A 20,945-nucleotide genomic window follows, 5' to 3' on the forward strand; every position below is an offset into this window, starting at 1 on the left:
GGAACAGGTCCAGTTCTTCCAATCTCGTGACCCCAGCCCCAGGGATCAGCCCTCTTGCCTGCCATATGCAGCAAGGAGTGAGGGAGGGAAGGAGGTTGTCTCTCCCTTATCAGGGCCAAGACAAGTCCTGATGCTTAATAGCTCAGGAAAAGGTTAAAGAGAAGAGGGAATCTCAGTTGACACGTTATTCAAATCAGAATGGCCTGTGGCCTTGTATGTGAGGGGTTGTCTTGATGATTGATGTGGGAGCGTCCAGCCCACTGGAGGTGGCACCATCCACGGGCATGTTGTCCTGGGTTGTATAGGAAAGGTAGTGAGCATCAGCCAGGGTACAAGCCAGTAAGCAGTGTTCCTCCATGTTTTCTGCTTTTGTTCCTACTTGAGTTCCTTCTTTGATCTCCCTCAGTGGTTGACTCTGACCTAGATGTATAAGCTGAAAATAAAACAAACAAAAACAAAAACAAAACCAAAATCCTCTCCTTCCCAAGTTGCTTTTGTTTGGAGTATTTTATCCTAGCAACAGGAAAGTGAACTCAACATTGAGGAAACACTCATTGCTTTGCCCCAGTCAGACCTAGTGCAGTTCAGTGACTCCAGAGAAGGCAGGTGACATGACACTTCTGGCCATGTGGCTTGGAGGCCAATGCACACCTCTCATGCTGTAGTCTACATTTCGTGCACGGTCCTTGGTATTACCAGCTCCCCAATAAAGACACATTTAATAAATGAAAATGTAAATAAATGAATAATTCTGATACACAAGTGGCCGCAAGTTCTTACATTAGAAATGGATCCAGTCTGGGCCTCTTGCAGAAGACCTGGATTCAGTTCCCAGTAGCTAAGTGGCAGCTCACAACCATCTGTAGCTCTAGTTTCAAGATGTCCGTTCTTGGCATCTGTAGGCAACAGGCACAGGTGGTGCACACATAGTACATTGTGAGAAGATCACTCAGACACTGGGGAAAAAGCATGAATCTGGTCAACAAGAATGAGAAACTGCCGGGCTACAGTGGTACATGCCTTTAATTCTGGGAGACAGAGAGGCAAGTGGATCTCCAAGTTAGAGGCCAGCCTGGTCTACAGAGTGAATTCCAGGACATCCAGAGCTACAAAGAGAAATGCTATCTAAAAAATCAAAGACGAAGCCAAACACAAAGAAAAGAATGAGAAACTAGACTATCAGGAAATCTTTGCAAAAGATAGACCTTATAAAGGCCTATTATCTCAGACAAATGATTGTAAGAATAAATGAGACAACACATTACTCTATTAAAAAAGCAAATGTGTAGGACAGACACCACAATCTTTGGAAATGTTGATTTTTCTTGAGATTAGGAAAATGCGAAGTTAAATGTGAGATGCCACTGGTTATCTACTAGGATGGCCAAACCCCAGAACACTAATAACAGAATTGGAGCAACAAGAGCTATTGATCATTGCTGCAGGGCTGGGGTGTGTGTGAAGAATGGCACAGAAATCTTTGAAGGAACAGTTCCTTCTGTATAGTACAATGGTCATGCTTTTGCATTTCTACTTGGGTCAAAAACTTTTGTCCACATCATAACTCCACACAGATGTTAGTAGCAGCTTTATTCATAATAAACAAGACTCAGAGAACAATGAGTTGAAAGGCAAACTGTGATATGTCAAAACAATGGAATTATTATTTGGAGAAAAAGAGTTATCCAGCTATGGAAAGACACAGAGAAAGCAGATGTGTATTATTAAGCAAAATGAACAAATTGGAAGATGTTCCATCCTGTATGACTCTAACTGTAAGTGCTCCTTGCTTTGTGATGAGTTATGGCCCAATAAGACCCTTGTGAGTTGAAGATAAATAACGAAAGTGTCTTTACTGTACCTCACCAACAAGTAACTTCATTTATAATCATAGCACACTGAAGAGTATCAGTTGTTTTATTTAACGATGTGTGCCTGCCCATGAGCTCCCTACCACAGCAAGAGAACGTGTCCTGATACTTAGTAGCCCAGGAAAAGGTCAGAATTCTGTCTTTATTGAATGCACATATTTTCAGAATACTGTAAATTCAAAAATTGTGAGTTAAACCATCAAAAGTAGGGTGCTGTCTGCATATTAATTCTGTAAAATTATAAAGGAAGTAATAGAAAGATCAGGGGTTGCCAGGAGATGGGGAAAAGAGTAGATTCGGAAAAGCACACAGAATTTGTAGCAAAGCAGAGAAAACTTTTGGTTTGGCATTACTCTTGGATTTAGGTCATAAAACACTCAGAGTGCACACCCATCGAATGGACCCTCTTGTAAGCCATAGACAGTGGGTCATATATAAGTTTAAAAGAAATATTGTTTTGATGAGTTTCCTAAGCCCAAGCAGATCAGATCAAACCAGAGATCAGCACGAGTGCTTAACATAATCAAACTGAATTTTAAAATGATGCAATTTTCCCTAATAACAATACGTTTTAGTCACTGGGAGTCAGCATGACGAAGAGATCTGCTATTAAGAAGGTGATTTTCATATTTACTCTTCTCCGTCCCTGCTTCTTCTTTCTTTAATACCTTTCTGCAGATGAAGACAATCCCCACTTCTCTATTTACCACGGCATTCTGTTTTATAGAATGGGGCATTACCCAGTTATGAAAATTCAGTTGAATGCCCACAATGTCTTTGATTTGTGGTGATCACAGGAGTTTTTATGACCAGGAGTTTAAGTGAACAATGAGACTCACCAGTTTTAACAAGTATACCTCTTTATAGTAGAATATAGATAGCTCTATATTCTATGTTCTAGGCAAAATATAGATAGTAGAATATATATATATATATATATATATTTATACACACACACACATACACAATAGAATATAGATAATGGGAAATAGGAAAGTTAGGGACATATGTGAACAATGTACTTTCTACCCAGTTTGAATGTGAGCTTTAAACTGCCCTAAAAAATTCAAGTCTATTCAACATTGGGGGGTGGGTCTGGAAGTTAGCACGAATATTTGCCTACATATCCATGAGCACATCAATAAAGACACACGCCAGTGTGGCAGAAGGACACTTAGGTACACATCTCCGTACAAGTGTGCTAAAGAGCAGAGTGAGAATCGGCAGTGACTGCTCTGCAAATGTCATTAGGTGTGGACAGCATTGGGATGCTCTAGTCACCGAGACTGCTGCATGGTTACCTGTCATCATTACTAGCAGGAAGTGACAGAGAAGATGCATCCCAGGCTGTATCATTAAGCAAACAGGTGTCACAGGAAGCAGGTGGACCACCGTCATATATCCTAAATACTTGGAGACCTTTCATTTGAAACCTTGAGCAGAATCTTTCTGAAGGGATCTCCCTAAAGAGACAGGTGCATTCCGAGGGACAGATCACACATCCCCTCTGGACAATGGCCCCAGGCGGGTGTTTGCTTATGCTACTTCTGCAAAAATAGAGGCACCTAGTTTCTTATGTTACATAACTTAGGCCCCAGTCATTTTTCCAATTTAAAAATTCTACCTGAGGACCCAGCTATACCTCTCCTGGGCATACACCCAAAAGATGCCCCAATATATAACAAAGACACGTGCTCCACTATGTTCATAGCAGCCTTATTTATAATAGCCAGAAGCTTTCCAGATGCCCTTCAACAGAGGAATGGATACAGAAAATGTGGTACATCTACACAATGGAATATTACTCAGCTATCAAAAACAATGACTTTATGAAATTCATAGGCAAATGGATGGAACTGGAAAATATCATCCTGAGTCAGGTAACCCAACCACAGAAAAACACACATGGTATGCACTCATTGATCAGTGGCTATTAGCCCAAATGCTTGAATTACCCTAGATGCACAGAACACATGAAATTTAAGAGGGATGACCAAAATGCGAATGCTTCACTCCTTCTTTAAAAGGGGAACAAGAATACCCTTGGCAGGGAAGAGAGAGGCAAAGATTAAAACAGAGACAGAAGGAACACCCATTCAGAGCCTGCCCCACATGTGGCCCATACTTATACATCCACCCAATTAGACAAGATGGATGAAGCAAAGAAGTGCAGACCGACAGGAGCCGGATGTAGATCGCTCCTGAGAGACACAGCTAGAATACAGCAAATACAGAGGTGAATGCCATCATTAAAGCACTGAACTGAGAACGGGACCCTCATTGAAGGAATCAGAGAAAGAACTGGAAGAGCTTGAAGGGGCTCGAGACCCCATATGAACAACAATGCCAAGCAACCAGAGCTTCCAGGGACTAAGCCACTACCCAAAGACTATACATGGAGTGAGCCTGGGCTCCAACCTCATAGGTAGCAATGAATAGCCTAGTAAGAGCACCAGTGGAAGGGGAAGTCCTTGGTCCTGCCATGACTGAAACCCCAGTGAACGTGATTGTTGTGGGGAGGGCGGTAATGGGGGAGGATGGGGAGGGGAACGTCCATATAGAAGGGGAGGGGGAGGGGTTAGGGGGATGTTGGCCCGGAAACCGGGAAGGGGAATAACAATTGAAATGTAAATAAGAAATATTCAAGTTAGTAAAGATGAAAAAACAAAAAAGAACCAGAAAAAAATTTAAATGCTAGAACCTTTCTCTCTCCCTCTCCCTCTCCCTCTCTCTCTCTCTCCCTCTCTCTGTCTCTCTCTCTCTCCCTCTCTCTCTCTCTCCCTCCCCCTCTCTCTCTGTGTATGTACTAGATATGAAATCTACATTCTGAAAATTAACTTTTAATACTATCTAGTCAGTTCTTAGAATACTAATTCTATTAGCACATTTCAAATGCCATTTCATCCCTTGAGCATAAATTAGAGTTCATTTGTACACAGAAAGTTCCCACTGTTGACATGTTACAATATGGTTATGAAAATTACACCAGATAGTAAAGAGAAAAGACATGTCAAGAAAAAGATTTTGAGCTTCAGCATTCAAATGGACCTGTCACTGTTGCATTGAGCTGTGCCTAATCTTTGTACACGTTACCAATAGCTGTGCTGGCAACTGAGTGTGTGCAGATGAGGCTTTCTAACACTTAAGGAAACACACCAAAGGAAATTTGCTGTCTTGGTTCATGAAGTGTTGCAGATCCGTTTTGAAATTTGCCATTACTAAAGATAGGCAGCCTTTCACTTGTGTGCTTACTTGATATATTTTTTTTTATTTGGGAACAGGAAGAAACACAGTACTATTGATATTTGGAAAGAGCAGAGAAGCATCGCAGAGATATTGTCAAAGGAACTGTACTAGAAGATCGGGTGTTCAAGGATAGAATGCACAATCTAAGAAGGGGAAGTCAGATTTTTAATTGCTCTGTCAGTTGCAAATTGTACGTCCTTATGAGTTTTCCCATGGGATTTGTACTCAGTATCTCAAGGGGCAGTGGGATACTATGATGCTGGAGCTAATGATTTATAGTCCATGGGATTGAATAAAAAGATAGGGCACAGGGGCTCGAGACCCCAAAAGTACAACAATGCCAAGCAACCAGAGCTTCCAGGGACTAAGCCACTACCTAAAGACTATACATGGACTGACCCTGGACTCTGACCCCATAGGTAGCAATGAATATCCTAGTAAGAGCACCAGTGGAAGGGGAAGCCCTGGGTCCTGCTAAGACTGAACCCCCAGTGAACTAGTCTATGGGGGGAGGGCGGCAATGGGGGGAGGGTTGGGAGGGGAACACCCATAAGGAAGGGGAGGGGGGAGGGGGATGTTTGCCCAGAAACCGGGAAAGGGAATAACACTCGAAATGTATATAAGAAATACTCAAGTTAATAAAAAAAAAAACAAACAAAACAAAACAAAAAAAAAAGATAGGGCACATAAACCAAAGCTTAAAGGCCTAAGATATACAATACAAATATATGTATATACTATACCTACTATATATAATGTAATACTATATATAGTTCCTGAGAAAGGCTAATTATAGTAAAACTGATAACATTTGCATGAATTGGCTCATATCGTATCTTCTAGATAGGAGAGTGATTCTCAATTTACAGATGTGATAGTAAAGTTATATGATAAGAGGTGGGGAGTTTTATTTACAGTTTCAGAAGGTTCATTCCTCCCACTAGGTCTTACTTCTAAATATACACTTGTGCAGAACCTCAAGGCAGTGTATGGGTGAGAAACCCTGTTCACTTTACTGCAGACAGGAACTAGAGAGCAGAAGGGATCGAGAAAACTATATAACCATCAAAGACATATCCCCACTGACATTCCTCCACCTAGGTTCTAATCCCTGAGGTTTATATAACTTCTCAAAATACTGTCACCAACTGAGGAGGAAGTGCTCAAAATATGTCTTTCAGGAAACTCAAATGGCAACATGGAGTGATTAAGGTAAAATAAAATCTTATGGTTAGCCATTTCTGGGGCTAAGAATCTGTCACCCCAAAGGAAGGTATTGGTATGCAGAGAGTTTGAATTGTATTGGTATGTGGAATGTTTGAACTGAATGAGATCCAAAGGGTCTGTGAAGCAATGTCTCTAGGATCCTTTCCCATCCTTTCTGGATGTTCACTTTCTCCCTTCAAGGCAAGTCATTGGAACCAGAATTCTTCTCCTCTGAGATAGGAACTTGTCCCATGAAAACAAGTCACAATACCTCACCCCTTCTCTCCAAAGATCTCTATGTTCTGAAGGGATCCTGTCCTATGTCTGGAAAAAAGACTGATGTAAAAAGTAGCAAGAAGAATTTGAACCCATGAAGCTTGCTAAGTTTCCCTCAGAGTTGATTACTATTTCCTTAGGGTACAATTATATTTCCACGAAGGTGTCCATGCTTCATCATGGACCAAACCATGCTTTGGGTTTTCTTCTCTGATGGTTCTTTGCCATAAAAAATTGTGATGAAATAAATGTGTTATTTTTTCTTTTATAGACTTGTATATTAATTTTATGTTACTATAACAAGGACAATGACCTTAAGGGAAAAGACTTATTTTGGCTCACAGTCTTGGAGGTTTCAGTGCGTGGTCTGATGGTCCCCATATTTTAGGCCAGTGTCAAGGGGGCATATCATAGCAGCAGTGAAAGCACAGCGAAACTGCCTACCTCACCATTGGCAAGCAAAACCAAAGGGGCTAGGGACCAGAAACCCTTTTCAAAGGCACAAGCTCATTAGGCCTCATTTTTAAGAGCTTATACTTCTACCATTCCAAGAAGAACTATCTGGGGATCCAACATTTAAGAAATAGAACTTTGGGGGACATTCAAGATAGAAACTCTGGTACATGTATTTAGGGGTGTCAGCCATGACTCTTGTAGCATGTAGCATGTAGTCAAATGTTTAATGCATATAAGCCAAGGAAAGAGAGGAAGGGGTGAGGGGAGGAGGGGAAGGAGGGAGGAAGGGAAAGAGACAAACAGACACTAGACAGACATGTACACTCACACTCACACACACACACACACACGAGAGAGGGAGGTGGAGGGGGAGGGAGAGAGAGGGAGAGGGAAGGAGAGAGAGGGAGAGAAAGAGAGAGAAGGAGGGATTGAGAGGAAGGGAGGGAGGGAGGGAGGGAAGGAGAGAGGGAGGGAGGGAGGGAGGGAGAGAGAATCTCTTTTGACTCCCGGATCTTGGACTGGCAGCCCCTACAACTGGGAGGAAATACATTTGTGTCGTTTAGCCCACTCAGGTTATATTACTCTGTTAGGGAAGCCCTGTCAAATGCATACACTGTAGTGCTAACTCTTAGACCTATATTCAGAGCTGTGCTGCCTTTTCCTCTGGCCCTACCTCTTGGCAGCTAGTGGTTTTGACGGTTTCATAGCTCCTAAGCACTGGGATGGAAAATGAGAACCTACTGGGCAAGACAGCACAGGTCTGCTTTGAGGTGGCTGTGACCCAGGAGCATTTCAGGGAACACGTTTTCTCTGTGTTCTGGGACCTGCCTCCAACCCGTGAAACTCACCTCAGAAAGAATGGCTTCCTCCAGTCTAACACCACACATTGTTCATATCTGGACACGAGTTCTTACAGGACCACACCACTGTTGACTGTTTTATATGTTTGTTTATACTGCACCACACCCACAGGAAGAAGCAGGATGCAAAGGTACTGGCATTGTAGACATAAATTATTCATTTTAGTGACTTCAACACCTACTATTCATGTCCGAATTTCTCGAATGGATATAAACAACATTGAACCATATAAGATGTGCAATATGCTTAAAATACATTCAAACTAATTATAAATACAACGCTGATGACCATGACGTGGAAAGTGTGAAAACTATTGCAAAATGTGCTAAAGTTATTAAAAAGAATCTAGAGTAACTGTGGGAATAGTAAGTGAATAATTTAAGGGAAGGAAACAGGATAAAGGTAGAAACAGAAGGGTGAGTTTACATTAAAGAAAGGAAAAAGAGGAGGGATTGGAAATTGTATTGGAGGGAAAGAAAAGTGAGCTGGAGATCAGGGGGGAAAAAGAACAGGGAAAAGATTCTCCAATAATAAAAGGTACAAAAATAAAGCAGGTTAAAGTGAAGGATTCCTAGAACCCATGGCTGAAGAGAGCCAACTCTGGGAAGTTGTTCTCTCAACTTCACACACATGCAAGCCTTATGTGGTGGGTGTTGGGACAGTTCTCTTACTCTCCCCAGAGTCCATAGGAGGACAGTGTCTGTCAGATGCCTTGGGTGTGTGGGGAGCACTCACAGGCTGAGGTCTGTTCAGGTGTGGCACCTGCCTTTGGACTTCTTTGGCTGCCTGAATATTAATGACTCTGATGGACAGAGAAGAGTCGTGCATAGCAAAGTGTTCTCCTGCAGCAATAAAGGGACACAGGTGCTTCACAGACTGACTGACCTACCTGCTGACCCAAGGCTCGGAACCATAACTCCACGGTGACTATCAACTGATGAGATCTGCTCTTGGCTACTGATCACAGAGCTGTCTTCTTATAAGAACTCCCCTGCCAGAGCTGAGCCTCCTGTTAACTGCACCTTTTGACTTGTCCATACTGGCTCTCAAGCTCTCCACAATTGGCTCCCCGGGCCTTCCTTCACCCCGGGGCAGTGGCAGGCTAAATGAAATCTTCTTGACCAATGGTCATTCTTTGTTCTCAGGCCTCCAGCATAGCTCAGCCTTTAAAGGTAGGCTGCTGTGTCTTAATATGGCCCTCTTCAGCTCTCAGGGTGAGACTACCCCTCGCCTGGATTCCCTTAAGAAATAACTTGTGTCGCCCTCGCCCCCTCTCCCCCTACTTTATCCCGTGTATTAATTACTTTTCTATTGATGTGATAAAACACCATGACCAAAGCAGCTTATAGAAAAAAAAAAAGAGTTCATTTGGGGCTTACAGTTCCAGAAGCTCAGAGTCCAGGATCGCGGAGCAGAGGTGGAAGCGGGCAGGCAGCGGGACAAGAGCTGGCGAACTGGCAGCTTAAGGTGAACTCACATCTTAAACCACAGAACGGGAAGTCTGTGGCCAGTGACACACTTCCTCCAGCGAGGCCACAAACCCTAATCTTCCCTAAACAGCCACCAACTAGAGACCAAGTATTCAAATGTCCAAGATGATGGAAGACTTCTCATTCAAACCACCACACCCTGCCAGGGGCTGCCACTGGCTTTGGCGTATTTCTTACAGGTTTATCTATCACTCATCCATCTCTATGCTTTTCAGATAGACTTTTGCTACCTTTGTGGAGTTCCAAACTGCGTGCGCATGCGTGTGATAGGTGCTTGCAGAGGCCAGAAGACCGCACTGGATCCTCCAGAGCAGGGGTTACATATAGGTCGTTGAGTGGCTCAACATGAGAGCTGGGAACCAAGTTCGGGTCCATGGAAGAGCAACAACCATTCTTAACTGTAAAGCCTTCTCTCTAGCCCCACCTCTCCTTCTGGAATAGAGTCCATGTTTTCATATTCTGATTCTTCTTCATCAGATCCCACGGAGAAATCTTTTAGCCTGTCATGTCCCTCAGAAGGTCACCTTTACTCCAGCTGCCTCAATTAGAAGGATCGGAAACATGTAGATCTCCTTTTGTAAGAGAGAACCCAAGTATGATAAACACTGAGTTGCCTGGGCAAACGGCCATCACGACTCCCATCCTGCTTTTACTGAGAGGGATGTGCAACTGGGAAGGAGGGAGGAGGGAGAAGGCATCCTGTGTCAGAACAGTCAGACACTGCCCTGGAAAACAAGTATTTTCCCTCTAAAGATGCCCAGGGTGCCTGTACGTCTGCGTAGTTCCTTGTAGGCTTGTTTCAGTTTTCTGTTTGTTTCTTTGTTTTTTTGTAACGAACTGTGTACTTTGCTCTCCTCTGGCTTTTGGGGTGTAGCAGAATGGAAAGGTATTTAGAATGTTATGAACAGCATCTATTTGTTATTTGACTTATAGAAATACCAGGCATTTCTTATCTACTTCTTAGTCTAGGGAGCTCTCTGCTCAGTCTGGGGACCTAGTTGGTAAGAAATAATAGTTGTCCTTTCTTATCCATGAGAACCAAACCTCTGGATTCCTCCACCCATGGGTGAAAATTCTAAATGTATACAGGCTTTTTCTCTCAGCGTTATTTAAACAATTAATTGAAACAATTATTTACTTAGGGTATATGTTACGTTAGGAGCTAAAGCTGGGCCAAGTGGTGCACATATCTGTGTGTGTGTGGCTGAAGTAGGAAGATGAGTTCAAAGCCAGCCTGGGCTACATACAGAGCCCATATCTCAATGAACGTACAAGGCCATTGTATTAGATGGTTAATCATAATAAATTGTACACATTGTAATTTAGAGTTGATTTATTAAGGATAAGCATTCAGAGTTTGCTGAAGTAGGAAGATGAGTTCAAAGCCAGCCTGGGCTACACACAGAGCCCATATCTCAATGAACGCACAAGGCCATTGTATTAGATGGTTAATTATAATAAATTGTACACATTGTAATTTAGAGTTGATTTATTAAGGATAAGCATTCAGAGTTTGTAGTCAAACACCAAGCCATTTTATTAAGAAACCCGAGCATAGGCTGATTTTATTTTCTGTAAAAGTCTTGGGACCAGTCCTTTCCTGATATGTTTTCAGCCTTTCACTTGAGTTTCCCAGAGTTTCAATCCAAGAATGCTCCTGAGCCACGAGCTACCACTGGTTTTAGGCGACAGGCAGCGAATGAAGCATGCTGCCTTTCTAGCTGTGCATTAGTTAAGGCGGTGTCCCTGCAAGAGTTTACTGTTGGTAGAACAATGGCCAGTGACCCACAGATTTGTGTCAGTGCCACTAAAGAAGCTGAATGACCTTTTGCTGGGCTTTGTGGTTACCAAGACAAGTATACAACTGAAGGTTAGATCTAAGGTCCAGGTCCTTAGCTATGATTCCGAGAGGCAGGAAGGAAGCAGAGGAAACAATGAGCTAAGACGACAGACAGCCTGGTGTTTGAGAACAGAAGCAGATGGTTCTGCTTTGACGCCAAACATCTACATTTTTCTATTCCCCAAAGGCATTGACCTTTATGGGACTGGATTTTGAAAAATGTAAACTCCTTGTGTTTGATCTTTGTCTGGGCAATGAGAAGACTACAGGTAGGAAAGTCTTTACCACACAGTGCTGGAACCCAACAGCATTCAGCCTTCAAAAGAGTCACAGTACACAGTGCAGGTCAGACCATGTGTTTCTAATCTTAAGACATAATGTAAAAGTGTGTGTTCATAAAGAGATACCTGTACTATTTATCACTCTTTAAATCTAACGCAGGGTCACATTTCTTTTTTTAAAGTTATGGTTTAAAAAAATAAAAAAGCCCATGATTATTTGCAAAAGAAAACAAAAGAGAACAAACAAAAAAGCTTTCTGGTGTGCACGTGGTATGTTTGTATTTATTTTCATCTTCTTAGGGGCTGAACTCATGGTCTCATGACAAGATGAACACTTTTGGAAAGTTAACAAAAAGTCCACGAAAGGACCTGTGGAAGGGAACACTCGCCTGGAGGAAACGCGCTGAGAAATGTACCCACTTTGGTTTCATTTTCAATATTCCAGGGCTCTTCAGGTTGCCATGGTGATCATACCTGCTGTTCTGCATTTTCATTCCCAGGAAGCAGGGAACATTGTGAGTACTAGGAAAAACACGATTTAGGGAAAAAAAATCTGTTAAGTATTCTTTTGAATTACCTGTTTAAAAGCACCCCTCCCCTTTCCTGTTCTATCCTCCTGCCTCTCATATTTTGGGTTATTTGGGATTTTATTTAACGGGGAGATCAAAACATCTCCAAACGCAAGTCTTACAAAGAAGATGAAGAAGCGTGTTCAGTCAGGAGTGCAAGGAACTGGGCATGATGTCACAGTATTGCTACGGAAACAAGCAACGAGGGGTTCTAAAATAAGCACGTTTCAGCCAGAGCTGGCCTAGAAAGTCAATCTTGGTGCCAGAGGACGTTGTGGACCAGGAAACACTCTCAGAGGAGGAGTATGTGTCCCATCCAGTGACGTCACACTCTGTTTATTCTTCTTCATGCTTGAGCAGATATGGCTTGGGGTGTAGCTCATTGGTCCAGTGTAGTCCCAGTATAGGAGTGGCTGAGTTTTACTCCCACTACTACAAAATAAAGTGAAAACTTAAATAGGGAGATGATGTTTGTGAGAGCTTTTCCTCAAAGAACCAACAGGCACTGGGAAATTTATAGGAGAAAAGAAACTATAAAAGCAAACAGCAAAATTTGACATGTGTGGCCCCCATCCTAGTTTTCACAGCATAAAAGTCCTTTCAACGCTAATGAAGGTATCCAGCATTGTGCCTGAGCTCAAATCTTCTACTATTTACATTTCTGGGTATTGGCAGCACAACACTGTTCGCCTGCATGAGAAATAGAACTAAGTCAATTCACATCTAAGATTCTGAAAGAGAGCCAGAGAGATGGTGGCTAAGCACACTTGCTCCTCTTGCAGAGCTCCACCCCTAGGGCCCACCGCATGTGACACACAAGGAACTCCATTTCCAGGGGATCTGATATCCTTTTCTGGCCTTCCCTGGTAACTTCATTCAGGATATACCCTCGGAGACACACCTACACACACAAATAGTTAAAACTACATCTTTCAAAAGAAATCTTTTCTTATACAGTACATCCCTACCACAACTTCTTTCTCCTCGCATTCCTTATTCCCCAACACCCTCCCCCTTCTCTCTCCCAAGATCCACTGCTCCTTCGTTTCCTTTCAGAAAAGATCATGCCTCCCAAGGATTCCAACAAAACATGGAATAACAAGATGCAATTAGACCCAAACCCTCTCATATCAAGGCTGGAGGAGAGGCTATCTAGTAGGAGGAAAAGGGTTCCAAGAGCAGGCAAAAGAATCAGAGACACCCCGTCTCCCACTGTTAAACAAACAAACAAACAAACAAACGCAAGCTAAACAACCACAACATATATGCAGAGAACACAGTGTGGACCATGCAGGCTCCGTGATTGCCGCTTCAATCTCTGTGATACCCTATGAGTCCTGCTTAGTTGATTCTGCGGACCCTGCTCTCCCTTGTTGTCCTGGTACCCTCAACTCCCCTGGCTTCTCAATGCTTGCTCTCTCTTGTCCACAGAGTTCCAGTTCCCTGAGCTCTGCCTGGTAGGTCTCTGCGTCTGCTCTTATCATGGAGGGAACTTCTTTTATAACAGTCAAGAGAGGCACCGACCTATGAATATAGCAGAACAGCTTTAGGAATCCTTTCATTGCCATCCCTCTTCAGGTTCCCGGAAATCCAGGGAGTGTCCAGTATGGGCTTCTTCTTGTGGTATGGGGCTCAAGTTAGACCAGTCATGCTTGTCCACTCCCACAAGCCCTGAACTCCAGCACATCTTGCAGTCAGGACAGGGTTGTAGGTTGATGGTTTTGTGACTTGGTTTGTGTCCCAGTTCCACCACTGGAAGCCTTGCTTGGTTACAGAGGATGTCTGGTTCAAGCTCTGATGTCTCCATTACTAGGCGTTCTGGATAGGGTCACCCTTGGAGAATCCCAGGAGTGCGTCCACTGCACTAGGTTTCCGTATCTAGCCCCCCCTCACACCCCAAATGCCCTCCAATTCTACTTATCTCCCCCTTCCTCCCTCCCTCTCTCTCTCTCTCTCTCTCTCTCTCTCTCCTTCCCCGCACCTGATTGATCCCTATATGTTTGACATGCAAATAAAGATAAATATTAAAAAAATACAGATTCTGGGGGTTGGGGATTTAGCTCAGTGGTAAAGCGCTTGCCTAGGAAGCGCAAGGCCCTGGGTTCGGTCCCCAGCTCCGAAAAAAAGAACCAAAAAAAAAAAAAAATACAGATTCTGAAACAAGAATCTATACTCTAAAATCTCTCATTTCCGTTGGAATTCCTCTCATCAGCAGGTAATACAAGCACAATGAGTCAGTAAAGCAGACAAAACGTAGATCAGAAAAGTGGAAAAGGTCGGAGGATCGTAGAGAGAACAATGTGCTAGAATGTATTTATAAGATCCAGAGGTGATACTGATCTTAACCTATTAAGCTTTCTTTGCCTGTTCCATGTATCATGCTAGATACTTAACTTCGTTATCATGCTCGATCCTCATGACAGTTACAGGTGGTTGTTAATATCCCCTTCGTATAAATGAGGAATAAAATCTGAGAGACTTTAAGTTGCACAAGAAACCCCACTTCGGATAAGTATTAGGGCCGAAAGCTTCAATGACACCATTACCCGTCATAATCCTATAACCAATGTTGGTTGTCCAAGGCAAAACATAACAAATATATTTGAACAGTTTTACATGCTATCGAAGGTGCAGGAATGAGAATGCAAAGACTCAAGAACACTTTGTGTTTGGTACATGCATGCTTGCATGTGTGTATGTGCACATTTGTGTGAAGATATTGGGTGTCCTTCACATTGGCCACCCTGGGCCTCCATGCTGGAGGTTTTCCACTGAGATCTCTGGTCTGGCTAGGGGTGCGAGTTCAGGAGAAGGGAAGAGAGCTCAGGCAGGGAGGGGAGCAGCTCTTCGCCACCTCCACTGGTGTTGTCCAGGTGGAGCTTAGCCAGCAGGGGACTGACTAGCCAGCGAGGGGTGCAGGAGGGCTTCTGGCAGCAATTTTGGGAGAGCAGATCTCTTCCCCAAGTGGTGGTGTTACAGCTTTTATGACAGAAGCTCTCAGACGATGGAGTGATTCTTGAATACCTTTAATTCTGAACACGATTCTTAAATACAGTTTTTTGGATGGGCCAGTGTCTAACAGCAGAGACTTCTTAGTGGTTTGGGCTGAGAGCTTGGAAAGACCTCATCTGCGTGGTCCTGCCACTATGATTGATTTGTCTTGAGCCTATAGGACCTGTGGTCACGTCCTCAACTGTGGAAAGGGGGCTTGGGGCATTGCTCTATGTGACTGGGCTGTCTCAAACCTTTCTACAGGGGTCTGTGGCGGGCTGCAGTAGTGAGACTTTGATCTCCTGGGAGACTGGGAATGCGCCAGCTGTCCCTTTTAGGGTCTCCAGGGATTCGACCTATCTCGACCAGGAATCTGGGTGCCTTTTACAGCCTGCTACCCCACAGGCCACCTTAGTTTTTGATATGGTATTTCTCACCGGGACCTAGGACTTACTGATTAGGTTATGGAGAATGGCCAGGAAGCCCCAGAACTCTTTCTGCTTGCTTCTTCCCAGTTCAGAAATCACAAATACATGCTACCACCCCTGATTTTTCTTGTATGTGGTGTGTGTGTGTGTGTGTGTGTGTGTGTGTGTGTGTGTGTAAGTATAAGGCTATTCTCACCCATGTATGCATGTGTGGAGGCCAGAGGTCCATGTGCAGGTGTGCTCACCCATGCATGCATGTGTGGAGGCCAGAGGTCCATGTCAAGTGTCTTCCTTTATCATTTTTCATTTTACTTTTTTGAAGCATGGTCCCTCATTGAACCCGGAACTCACTGACTCAGCTAGACTGACTGGCCAGCCATCCCCAAGGCTCCGTTGTCGTCTCTAGCCTCCAGAGCTAGAGTTTAGATGTGCACCACTATGCCTGGCTTTGTACTTGGCTCCTAGGATCCGAGCTCAGGTCCTCACCCTTGCACAGCAAACACATCCCTTTTCCCGGCTCCATATCTGGATTTTTATGAGATATTGGGGATCTGAAGATAACATCCTCACGTGTGTCCAGTCAGCACTTTGCTGACTGAGCAATCTTTCCAGCCCCTAGGAAAGCTTTTTAAAATTTTTATTTAGTTTTTGCTTTTAAAAATGTAAATGTATTCTTCTCTTATATATTACATTCTGGCCACAGTTTCCCCTTCCTTCTCTCCTCACAGTTCCCATCCCCTCCCCACCAATCCACTCCTCCTAGTCCTCCCCACATCCACTCCTCTCTTATAGGTATACTGTCTATGTTTGAGATTGTTCAAGCGTATAGCACTGCTTAGAAATGGCCCAATAGACGATCCGTAGATGGGGAGGAAACCCTGCCTGGCCAGTTCAGAGTCTTCTCAGCTTCTCTTTGGTGACACACCTTTCTTCCATGTGATGGGATCGGATCCTTGGAAATGATCCTGGGAACAGAGAAGGGGTGGGGCAGCCTTTGAAGGTCTTGTAGCCTTCCGAAGAGGAGAGAGGAGGGCCCAGCCTCTGACTGCCCCAGGGAAGGGCCTTGGCTTCTGTGACCCACATCAGAGACTGGCAAGGGACAACTGGAAATTGCCTTCAGTGCCACTTTCTAAGCCACACCACTACTAACTACTGGTGTGTGTGTATGTAAAAATCAAACCAAACAAACCTAGCAGCCTGGACTCACGAGCCTGGGTAAATGCCATGAAGAAAGCGGGTGGTATAAACCCAGAATACGGAAAACCCACAGACACAAAAGAGAAGCGACTTGTGCCCAGTTCTCAGCACCATCCTGGCCGTGTGGGTTCCAAGTGCCAAGATGGACTTGAGGGACAAACTGACTCTTGTGCTGTGTCATATGTAATGTCGAGTGTATCCACAAGGGTCCCTGCCAAAACGAGTGCCCACTCTGGAGAAGAGTCTGCCAGAAACTGGGGGGTAGGTTTGACTCTCACAAAGCCCTTTGTACCTAGGAGAATTTTCCTATGCCCAGGACAAAATTATTTATGCTTATATGTGTATCCACATCCTCATACAGGAAAGCAGAGAGCTGGCACATGCATTGAATATAACTTCCAATACATAGGAAAGTGATAAAGTTATTAAAAAGTGGTTCTGGAGATGGAAAAAAAAATGGATGTTGGTATTTTATGTTATTTTTAGAAATTCAGGATGGGTGTAAAACAGTGGTAATCAAATTTTATAATTTCCCGGGGTGACTTTAAAAGTTTATTCAGAAAGTTTCAATATACTTCATTCCATATGAGTTCACAGATGAGATTACTGGTGTCTTGTGAAACAACTTACCTAAAATAGGTCCCCCCTAAAACTAGTTATGGAAAAGACAGTTACTGAGATCCACCACAAGAGGGCGCATTGGTACTTTAAAGATCAGTGAACGGACAGTCAAAGCCATCAAAGGACCGGGAACAAGCCCACTTTTGCTCTTCTTCTGCAATCACTAAAGATCAAATCTGAAAGAATTTTAGTCATTTTTGTGGTACTTGAAAAGAATAAACAGATTTTGCTCATTAGTAAACAAGCTACACAGATTCTCGTTTAGATTGTAAATATTATGTTTTTTTCTAAAATTCTGTATTTCTGGATTAATAATGTATATCATAACATGTATGTTAATATCATTTATGTATGTATACACACATTTTATGTCTAGATGTATACTACTCATTGTCACTAATGAGTAAGGTGTCTTGGCGATCATTAAGAAAACACGTGGTTTCCTTTGCTTACCTGCAACGCAGATTGCAGACGATGAAACCAAGGTTCATCTTAGCAAATAGGAAAATATTCAAGAATTACTCATTACACAGAAAATGACAACAAATTTATATACTCAAATAATGTCCATATTCCTCTCCCACACAGGTAAATAAGTGACCTGTGATATATTAAATAATGGCCTTTAAATTTTATTCTTGAGTGTTTGATACAGGGGTACACTTTATTTGTATAATATCTGCCCCACCAGCCTCTTTTGTCCCTCACCCTTTCTCTAGGAGTCATGACCTCTTCTTGTATACTTAAATTGTTTCACAAACATATGTTCACACACGCACGCGCACACACACTCACAGACACATACATGAACATACTCAAATGAATATAGTCACGTAGCAAATGCACATTCACACACACTTACACAAAGACACAGACATGCACACATACTCACACACAGAGACACACACACTCACAAAGACAGACATACAGACACATATACTGTCTCTCCCTCCATCCCTCTCTCTCTCTCTCATACACACAGACATACACACACACTCACACACACATACAGACACAGACATGCACACACACACACGCACTCACAGACACAAACATAACGACACATGCACACACACACACACACACACACACACACACACACACCCTTTTGGGCCCAGTTAATATTATCAGATTCATGTGTGTCCACTTGTCCACTTGGCATTGGAAATTCAAGAAGCTTCTCCCCAGAGAAAACGGAGTCTCTCTTCCTCAGCAGCGGTGATGGTCTGTCGCTCTTCATCCAGTGGTGGGACCTTGTAAAACTTCCTCCATCCCAGATAGCATGTCAATTATGGTCATTCTGCAGCTCCTGCTCTTACTGATGGATCATTGTTAGGCCTTCATTCTGCGGCTCTAATCACCAGTCGAATATCAACAAATTTGTACATTATTACCTAAGGCAGAAGGTCAAAATAAATAAAAGTAAGTGAACTGCAAAGAAAAACAATAGAGTATGATACACCATATCACGTGTGGGCTGATCCTAGAAGTATATGTGAGGCTTTGTAGCAGCAAAAAATAAAGTCATATGCTTTCCTCACTAGTATTTCTTTCATCCAAAGGTGGGAAAACTTGTTTTTTGTAAAGAGTTATGAATTCCTGAGTCATGTGTTGTCTTAGTCAGGGTTTCTATTCCTGCAGAAACAACATGACCAAGAAACAAGTTGGGGAGGAAAGGGTTTATTCAGCTTATACTTCCACACTGCTGTTCATCACCAAAGGCAATCAGGACCGGAACTCAAGCAGGTCAGGAAGCAGGAGCTGATGCAGAGGCCATGGAGGGATGTTACTTACTGGCTTGCTTCCCCTGGTTTGCTCAGCTTGCTCGCTTAAAGAACCCAAGACCACCAGCCCAGGGATGACACCACCCACAATGAGCTGTGCCCTCCCACCCTTTGATCACTAACTGAGAAAATGCCTTACAGCTGTACCTCATGGCGGCATTTCCTCACCGGAGGCTCCTTTCTCTGTGATAACTCCACCTTGTATCAAGGTGACACCTAAAACCAGCCAGTACTAGTGTGTTATAACAAAATACCTGACCTAGGCTACTTTGGAAGGAAAAAAAGGTGTTTAGGTTAGAACATAGAAATGGGTCTCTGCACCCAAATCCCGTGGGAGGGAGAGCTAAACCTTCAGAGAGGCAGACAGGCCTGGGAAACCAGAAGAGACTGCACTCTGCACACACATCTCGGACGCCAGGGGAAAACACCAAACGCCATCTGGAACCCTGGTGCACTGAAGCTCCCGGAAACGGCAGCGCAGATCTTCCTGGTTGCTGCCGCCGCAGAGAGCTCGTGGGCAGCAGCCCTCGAGCGAACTTGAGCCTTGGGACCACAGGTAAGACCAACTTTTCTGCTGCAAGTAACCTGCCTGGTGAACTCAAGACACAGGCCCACAGGAACAGCTGAAGACCTGTAGAGAGGAAAAACTACACGCCCGAAAGCAGAACACTCTGTCCCTATAACTGGCTGAAAGGAAACAGGAAAACAGGTCTACAGCACTCCTGACACACAGGCTTATAAGACAGTCTAGCCACTGTCAGAAATAGCAGAACAAAGTAACACTAGAGATAATCTGATGGCGAGAGGCAAGCGCAGGAACCCAAGCAACAGAAACCAAGACTACATGGCATCATCGGAGCCCAATTCTCCCACCAAAATAAACACGGAATATCCAAACACACCAGAAAAGCAAGATCTAGTTTCAAAATCATATTTGATCATGATGCTGGAGGACTTCAAGAAAGACATGAAGAACTCCCTTAGAGAAACACAGGAAAACATTAATAAACCAGTAGAAGCCTACAGAGAGGAATCGCAAAAATACCAGAAAGAACTCCAGGAAATCACAATCAAACAGTTGAAGGAATTAAAAATGGAAATAGAAGCAATCAAGAAAGAACACATGGAAACAACCCTGGATATAGAAAACCAAAAGAAGAGACAAGGAGCTGTAGATACAAGCTTCACCAACAGAATACAAGAGATGAAAGAGAGAATCTCGGGAGCAGAAGATTCCATAGAAATCATTGACTCAACTGTCAAAGATAATGTAAAGCAGAAAAAGCTACTGGTCCAAAACATACAGGAAATCCAGGACTCAATGAGAAGATCAAACCTAAGGATAATAGGTATAGAAGAGAGTGAAGACTCCCAGCTCAAAGGACCAGTAAATATCTTCAACAAAATCATAGAAGAAGGGGCTGGGGATTTAGCTCAGTGGTAGAGCGCTTACCTAGGAAGCACAAGGCCCTGGGTTCGGTTCCCAGCTCCGAAAAAAAAAAAAGAACCCCCCCCCCAAAAAAAGAAGGGCATTTGCTCTTTAAAAAAAAATCATAGAAGAAAACTTCCCTAACCTAAAAAAAGAGATACCCATAGGCATACAAGAAGCCTACAGAACTCCAAATAGATTGGACCAGAAAAGAAACACCTCCCGTCACATAATAGTCAAAATACCAAACGCACAAAATAAAGAAAGAATATTAAAAGCAGTAAGGGAAAAAGGTCAAGTAACATATAAAGGCAGACCTATCAGAATCACACCAGACTTTTCGCCAGAAACTATGAAGGCCAGAAGATCCTGGACTGATGTCATACAGACCATAAGAGA

General features: G+C 43.3%; 1 long non-coding RNA gene across 7 annotated transcripts in view; it reads right to left on the reverse strand.

Annotated features, from left to right (window-relative positions):
* LOC120095596 (uncharacterized) overlaps positions 1-9,387 on the reverse strand; it is a 9,953-nt gene extending 566 nt beyond the window's left edge. Inside the window, exons 1-4 of one of the 7 annotated variants that reach the window (XR_005491151.2) lie at positions 9,296-9,387; positions 7,904-8,049; positions 781-956; positions 1-433 (exon numbers count right to left, since the gene is read on the reverse strand). The exon at positions 1-433 is cut by the window's left edge and continues 566 nt beyond it. This is a non-coding gene — a long non-coding RNA (uncharacterized LOC120095596). The remainder of the gene's footprint in view (positions 434-780; positions 957-7,903; positions 8,050-9,295) is intronic. The other 6 variants (XR_005491155.2, XR_005491153.2, XR_005491154.2 and 3 more) reach the window with 6 other exon arrangements.
* Positions 9,388-20,945: the final 11,558 nt, after the last annotated feature.

This window comes from Rattus norvegicus, chromosome 11 (genome assembly GCF_036323735.1).
Source record: "Rattus norvegicus strain BN/NHsdMcwi chromosome 11, GRCr8, whole genome shotgun sequence".
Lineage (NCBI taxonomy): Eukaryota > Metazoa > Chordata > Mammalia > Rodentia > Muridae > Rattus > Rattus norvegicus.